At 33.6% G+C, this 8,693-nt stretch overlaps 1 pseudogene; it reads left to right on the forward strand.

Annotated features, from left to right (window-relative positions):
- The first annotated feature begins 2,728 nt into the window (after window positions 1-2,728).
- Window positions 2,729-5,254, forward strand: LOC122817961 (large subunit ribosomal RNA; annotated as a pseudogene).
- The last annotated feature ends 3,439 nt before the right edge of the window (window positions 5,255-8,693 follow it).

The following is an 8,693-nucleotide window of genomic DNA, read 5'->3' on the forward strand; positions in this document are numbered from 1 at the left end:
AGGCAGCAGGCGCGTAAATTACCCACTCCCAGCTCGGTTAGGTAGTGACGAAAAATAACAATACAGGACTCATATCCGAGGCCCTGTAATTGGAATGAGTACACTTTAAATCCTTTAACAAGGACCGATTGGAGGGCAAGTCTGGTGCCAGCAGCCGCGGTAATTCCAGCTCCAATATCGTATATTAAAGTTGTTGTGGTTAAAACGTTCGTAGTTGTGCTTCATAGTACTATACCTTTATGTATGTAAGCGTATTACCGGTGGAGTTCTTACATGTGCTTAGATACTTGTATTTTTTCATATGTTCCTCCTATTTAAAAACCTGCATTAGTGCTCTTAAACGAGTGTTATTGTGGGCCGGTACAATTACTTTGAACAAATTAGAGTGCTTAAAGCAGGCTTCAAATGCCTGAATTCTGTGCATGGGATAATGAAATAAGACCTCTGTTCTGCTTTCATTGGCTTTCAGATCAAGAGGTAATGATTAATAGAAGCAGTTTGGGGGCATTAGTATTACGACGCGAGAGGTGAAATTCTTGGACCGTCGTAAGACTAACTTAAGCGAAAGCATTTGCCAAAGATGTTTTCATTAATCAAGAACGAAAGTTAGAGGTTCGAAGGCGATCAGATACCGCCCTAGTTCTAACCATAAACGATGCCAGCTAGCAATTGGGTGTAGCTACTTTTATGGCTCTCTCAGTCGCTTCCCGGGAAACCAAAGCTTTTGGGCTCCGGGGGAAGTATGGTTGCAAAGCTGAAACTTAAAGGAATTGACGGAAGGGCACTAGCAGGAGTGGAGCCTGCGGCTTAATTTGACTCAACACGGGAAAACTTACCAGGTCCGAACATAAGTGTGTAAGACAGATTGATAGCTCTTTCTCGAATCTATGGGTGGTGGTGCATGGCCGTTCTTAGTTCGTGGAGTGATTTGTCTGGTTAATTCCGATAACGAACGAGACTCAAATATATTAAATAGATATCTTCAGGATTATGGTGATGAAGCTTATATAGCCTTCATTCATGGTGGCAGTAAAATGTTTATTGTGTTTGAATGTGTTTATATAAGTGGAGCCGTACCTGTTGGTTTGTCCCATATAAGGACACTAGCTTCTTAAATGGACAAATTGCGTCTAGCAATAATGAGATTGAGCAATAAAAGGTCTGTGATGCCCTTAGATGTCCTGGGCTGCACGCGCGCAGTATCAACGTGTATTTCCTAGACCGAGAGGTCCGGGTAAACCGCTGAACCACTTTCATGCTTGGGATTGTGAACTGAAACTGTTCACATGAACTTGGAATTCCCAGTAAGTGTGAGTCATTAACTCACATTGATTACGCCCGTCGCTACTACCGATTGAATTATTTAGTGAGGTCTCCGGACGTGATCACTGTGACGCCTTGCGTGTTACGGTTGTTTCGCAAAAGTTGACCGAACTTGATTATTTAGAGGAAGTAAAAGTCGTAACAAGGTTTCCGTAGGTGAACCTGCGGAAGGATCATTATTGTTTTAATATCCTTACCGTTAATAAAATATTTGTTTATATTATAATAAATATTTGTAATACTAAAATAAAATATGAATTGCCAAAATGTATATGATCTAATATAGATCAAATGAAATTTCGAACAAGCAAATCGAAATAATGCAAATATTAAAATTATATATTGTATTTAATACATATGAGAGAAATAATAAGCAGCCAAAGCAAACAAATAAAAATTCGAACAAGCAAATCGAATTATTAAAATAAGAATATTAAATTATTATTGTATATAAACACAATTAAAATACTGTGTGTATATGGACCATAATATACACGCGTTGCGATATGTATTGTTCATCTCAGTTATGCGCATACATTGGATAATGCAACAACCTAAAATGTACAATGTTGTACCTGGTTTTATACAGGGTAATGTTTTATATCAATTTCAATTTATATCGCTAAAAAAGTATTAATATATATATATATATATATATATATATATATATATATATATATTTATATACAATAAATGCAATTTAAAAAGAAATACTTTGATATATATTGGTTATATAAAACAAAGACATTTCGCAGCATTCGTTTTAGGTATAAAAATAAATTTATTGAAGGAATTGATATATGCCAGTAAAATGGTGTATTTTTAATTTCTTTCAAAATTAAGAAACCAATTTTTAAAACTCTAAAAACTGGAGCGGTGTGAACTGCAGGACACATGAACATCGACATTTTGAACGCATATCGCAGTCCATGCTGTTATGTACTTTAATTCATTTTATAGTGCTGCTTGGACTACATATGGTTGAGGGTTGTAAGACTATGCTAATTATGTTGCTTATACAAATTTTATAATGAAATTTTATAAGCATATGGTATTTATATATATCCAATAATAGATAATAATAATTTAATTATTTTATTCATAATATTAAAAAATATATGAAAAACATTATCTCACATTAGTAAATAATTTGAATGTGAAAAACGAAGAGAAATATTTTCTTTTTCAATCAAATGATACTGAGAAATGTCTAGCATAAAAATCTATCTAGAATTGTCTCTTATTAATGATTAGAAAATAGAAAACCGTTGACAATATTATTGTTCTTCGTTGATTCGTTAAATCAAACAAATGCCATTTATATACAGATATTATTAATATAACGATTTTAATAAAATGTTTTATCATTATATATAAAGAATTAATTGCATATAAAAGTTATACACAACCTCAACTCATATGGGACTACCCCCTGAATTTAAGCACATTAATTAGGGGAGGAAAAGAAACTAACAAGGATTTTCTTAGTAGCGGCGAGCGAAAAGAAATCAGTTCAGCACTAAGTCACTTTGTCTATATGGCAAATGTGAGATGCAGTGTATGGAGCGTCAATATTCTAGTATGAGAAATTAACGATTTAAGTCCTTCTTAAATGAGGCCATTTACCCATAGAGGGTGCCAGGCCCGTATAACGTTAATGATTACTAGATGATGTTTCCAAAGAGTCGTGTTGCTTGATAGTGCAGCACTAAGTGGGTGGTAAACCCCATCTAAAACTAAATATAACCATGAGACCGATAGTAAACAAGTACCGTGAGGGAAAGTTGAAAAGAACTCTGAATAGAGAGTTAAACAGTACGTGAAACTGCTTAGAGGTTAAGCCCGATGAACCTGAATATCCGTTATGGAAAATTCATCATTAGAATTGTAATATTTAAACAATATTATGATAATAGTGTGCATTTTTCCATATAAGTACATTGTAATCTATTAGCATACCAAATTTATCATAAAATATAACTTATAGTTTATTCAAATTAATTTGCTTGCAATTTAACACAGAATAAATGTTATTAATTTGATAAAGTGCTGATATAATTATATAATGGCATAATTATCATTGATTTTTGTGTTTATTATATGCACTTGTAGGATTAACAATGCGAAAGATTCAGGATACCTTCGGGACCCGTCTTGAAACACGGACCAAGGAGTCTAACATATGTGCAAGTTATTGGGATATAAACCTAATAGCGTAATTAACTTGACTAATAATGGGATTAGTTTTTTAACTATTTATAGCTAATTAACACAATCCCGGGGCGTTCTATATAGTTATGTATAATGATATTTATATTATGTATGCCTCTAACTGGAACGTACCTTAAGCATATATGCTGTGACCCGAAAGATGGTGAACTATACTTGATCAGGTTGAAGTCAGGGGAAACCCTGACGGAAGACCGAAACAGTTCTGACGTGCAAATCGATTGTCAGAATTGAGTATAGGGGCGAAAGACCAATCGAACCATCTAGTAGCTGGTTCCTTCCGAAGTTTCCCTCAGGATAGCTGGTGCATTTTAATATTATATAAAATAATCTTATCTGGTAAAGCGAATGATTAGAGGCCTTAGGGTCTAAACGATCTTAACCTATTCTCAAACTTTAAATGGGTAAGAACCTTAACTTTCTTGATATGAAGTTCAAGGTTATGATATAATGTGCCCAGTGGGCCACTTTTGGTAAGCAGAACTAGCGCTGTGGGATGAACCAAACCATGAAAGGCGTTGGTTGCTTAAAACAGCAGGACGGTGATCATGGAAGTCGAAATCCGCTAAGGAGTGTGTAACAACTCACCTGCCGAAGCAACTAGCCCTTAAAATGGATGGCGCTTAAGTTGTATACCTATACATTACCGCTAAAGTAGATGATTTATATTACTTGTAATATAAATTTTGAAACTTTAGTGAGTAGGAAGGTACAATGGTATGCGTAGAAGTGTTTGGCGTAAGCCTGCATGGAGCTGCCATTGGTACAGATCTTGGTGGTAGTAGCAAATAATCGAATGAGACCTTGGAGGACTGAAGTGGTATAACTCCAATTACTCAGGTATGATCCAATTCAAGGACACTGCCAGGTAGGGAGTTTGACTGGGGCGGTACATCTCTCAAATAATAACGGAGGTGTCCCAAGGCCAGCTCAGTGCGGACAGAAACCACACATAGAGCAAAAGGGCAAATGCTGACTTGATCTCGGTGTTCAGTACACACAGGGACAGCAAAAGCTCGGCCTATCGATCCTTTTGGTTTAAAGAGTTTTTAACAAGAGGTGTCAGAAAAGTTACCATAGGGATAACTGGCTTGTGGCGGCCAAGCGTTCATAGCGACGTCGCTTTTTGATCCTTCGATGTCGGCTCTTCCTATCATTGTGAAGCAAAATTCACCAAGCGTTGGATTGTTCACCCATGCAAGGGAACGTGAGCTGGGTTTAGACCGTCGTGAGACAGGTTAGTTTTACCCTACTAATGACAAAACGTTGTTGCGACAGCATTGCTGCGTAGTACGAGAGGAACCGCAGGTACGGACCAATGGCACAATACTTGTTCGAGCGAACAGTGGTATGACGCTACGTCCGTTGGATTATGCCTGAACGCCTCTAAGGTCGTATCCGTGCTGAACTGCAATAATAAATAAGGGGCAATTTGCATTGTATGGCTTCTAAACCATTTAATGTTTATAATTTACTTTTTAAACGACAATGGATGTGATGCCAATGTAATTTGTAACATAGTAAATTGGGAGGATCTTTGATCACCTGATGCCGCGCTAGTTACATATAAAAGCATTATTTAATACAATGACAAAGCCTAGAATCAATTGTAAACGACTTTTGTAACAGGCAAGGTGTTGTAAGTGGTTGAGCAGCTGCCATACTGCGATCCACTGAAGCTTATCCTTTATTTATAATTTATTTGTTGTGTTGAACTTCTTATATAAAGTTCAACCAACAATCTATTTGTTATGCATTGATTGTTTTGTTTGCCTTTGTGGCGAATTTTTAATCCTTTATATATTACATTCCTAAGGTCTAGATTTTCAAGTAAGAGACCAATTTGATTAACATATCAATAAAAGTATAACTCGACCATCTAATAATAACAATATGACTCGTCATCTTATTAGTGACGCGAAGATTGGCAAACATAAAATATAAAAATATTCCTAAGGTCTAGATTTTCAAGTAAGAGACCAATTTGATTAACATATCAATATAAGTACAACTCGACCATCTAATAATAACAATATGAATCGTCATCTTATTAGTGACGCGAAGATTGGCAAACATATAATATAAAAATATTCCTAAGGTCTAGAATCTTAAGCAATTGACCAATTCAACTAAGAGTTGACATATAAAAATATGTTCCTTTTAATGTTAGCAAAATTTTATCGTCACATACTGTCAGTGACGCGAACGTTTTTTTCTCCATGTTTATATGAATGTTTATTCAAAGGTAGAAAGGCAGGATCGTTATTTTATAAGTGAAGCGATAAAAAAATATTATGCAATAGGACATCTATTTATAAATTTTTCTAAGTCTTAGAAATTCAAGTAAAGAGATTCAAGAAATTCATTCAACTTAGAGCGCACATATAATTAAAACTATTCCTGAGGTTTAGAAACCATATTAAATAAAGAGGACATATAAACGTATATGGTATTTTGATGGTAGTAAAAATGTATCGCGATATTATTAGTGACGCGACCAATTTTCATACTCTTTTCTCCATGTGCAAATATTTCTAGTGATTAGTCAATTAAAAATGACAATTTTAACTAAAAGACTTATAAAAGTGTTTGTCAAACTTATAATTTTGTCAATACTATATAAAACGCCAATCATATCCATATAACAGTGAATACGGTATATGGTTCTGAATAAAAAAGCCTATATAAATAAAAAAATTAAATCGTATCTATATGGCTTATAGGTATAATACCTATAAGGCATAATAATGTATAATATTAGCAAATATACATATAAAAGTGCATGAATTGTATAGATACGGCATATAAGTGACATATTTATGAGAATAGCTAGTAGAATTTCCCCATACACTACTAGCGAAATGAGATATTTATACCTAGTAATAATAATAAATCTTATGCAAATGCATAGGATTTTGTCAATACCATACATAAACCGTATGGATATTGAGAAGTTAATAGATTACATCTATAATATGAAAATTATTCGAGTATTCTTATTAAATAAGAGAATACTATAAGGATAAGTGGCAAAGAGAATTGAATATACCCGAATGGGAGACAGCGTGTCCAAAAACTACTGTGGGTGGTGTGGCAAATGTGAGGAGGGCAATATATACTTATAATGAAAATAAAAGTGCGTATTCTTACTATACTTACTATGTACTATAGGATGGTCAATGGGCCGGCCGTCTGCTTTTGACATAAGTCAGTAGAGAAGATATTATCCGTCAAATTTGTTTCTTAATTCATTTATTTGAATACGAGACTTGGCTCCGCGGTTAATATTTTAAGCCCAAAGATAATAACGTTGAAACAAAGGCCAAGTTTCTATTGTACATAGAATAGCAAATTGTTTCCGAATTTTATCGTTAATTTTAGGAGGTAGGCTAACATGATTTATATTATATGTGTATTATTAAAAAATAATAGTACATAAAAGTCTACCAAAGAAATATAAAAATGTAATTATGAATACATTTTCAATATTAATATCAACTAATATTGTTGATAATAAAAAATAGCTATTAAGAGAGTTATTTAAGAAATTATATAATATATAATAAAGAATATATATATATAAATAATATATAATTATATATTATTTAAGAAATAAATATAGTAGTAATAATGATATCATATATACACTCGGTTCTATTTTATATATTACCAGAGACTTATATGGATTTATATAGATAAATTTTAAATTTATCGTCAAAATACAAATGATTAACTCAATATCTTATATTGGTTAAACAAAAATTGTACATGCGTGGATACAATATATTATGTATGTCGAACAAAAATGATATTTTAGAATGAATTGTGCATATATAAAGAAAATATATGAAAAATAAATATTGTGTTTATAAAGAATATGATTCTTTTTGACATCAATAAAAACTTGTTATTATTAGTGGCGAAACAAGTATAAATTGGAAAACAAACGTATACGAATGCTATATAAAAATTGCCGTATTCGATAGAAATAAAATCTATAACAACATATATATTGCTAATTTCTATTCAAAAAATATGAATGAAATATTTATAAAAACATTTTGACATCAATAAAAACTTGTTATTATTAGTGGCGAAACAAGTATAAATTGGAAAACAAACGTATACGAATGCTATATAAAAATTGCCGTATTCGATAGAAATAAAATCTATAACAACATATATATTGCTAATTTCTATTCAAAAAATATGAATGAAATATTTATAAAACATTATTCTGGTTGATCCTGCCAGTAGTTATATGCTTGTCTCAAAGATTAAGCCATGCATGTCTAAGTACACACGAATTAAAAGTGAAACCGCAAAAGGCTCATTATATCAGTTATGGTTCCTTAGATCGTTAACAGTTACTTGGATAACTGTGGTAATTCTAGAGGTAATACATGCAATTAAAACATGAACCTTATGGAACATGTGCTTTTATTGGGCTAAAACCAAGCGATCGCAAGATCGTTATATTGGTTGAACTCTAGATAACATGCAGATCGTATGGTCTTGTACAGACGACAGATCTTTCAAATGTCTGCCCTATCAACTTTTGATGGTAGTATCTAGGACTACCATGATTGCAACGGGTAACGGGGAATCAGGGTTCGATTCCGGAGAGGGAGCCTGAGAAACGGCTACCACATCTAAGGAAGGCAGCAGGCGCGTAAATTACCCACTCCCAGCTCGGGGAGGTAGGTAATGAGTACACTTTAAATAACAAATAAACAAGGACCGATTGGAGGGCAAGTCTGGTGCCAGTAGCCGCGGTAATTCCAGCTCCAATAGCGTATATTAAAGTTGTTGTGGTTAAAACGTTCGTAGTTGAACTTGTGCTTCATAGTACTATACCTTTATGTATGTAAGCGTATTACCGGTGGAGTTCTTACATGTGCTTAGATACTTGTATTTTTTCATATGTTCCTCCTATTTTAAAACCTGCATTAGTGCTCTTAAACGAGTGTTATTGTGGGCCGGTACAATTACTTTGAACAAATTAGAGTGCTTAAAGCAGGCTTCAAATGCCTGAATTCTGTGCATGGGATAATGAAATAAGACCTCTGTTCTGCTTTCATTGGCTTTCAGATCAAGAGGTAATGATTAATAGAAGCAGTTTGGGGGCATTAGTATTACGA

Source organism: Drosophila biarmipes, chromosome X (genome assembly GCF_025231255.1).
Source record: "Drosophila biarmipes strain raj3 chromosome X, RU_DBia_V1.1, whole genome shotgun sequence".
Taxonomy (NCBI): Eukaryota; Metazoa; Arthropoda; class Insecta; order Diptera; family Drosophilidae; genus Drosophila; species Drosophila biarmipes.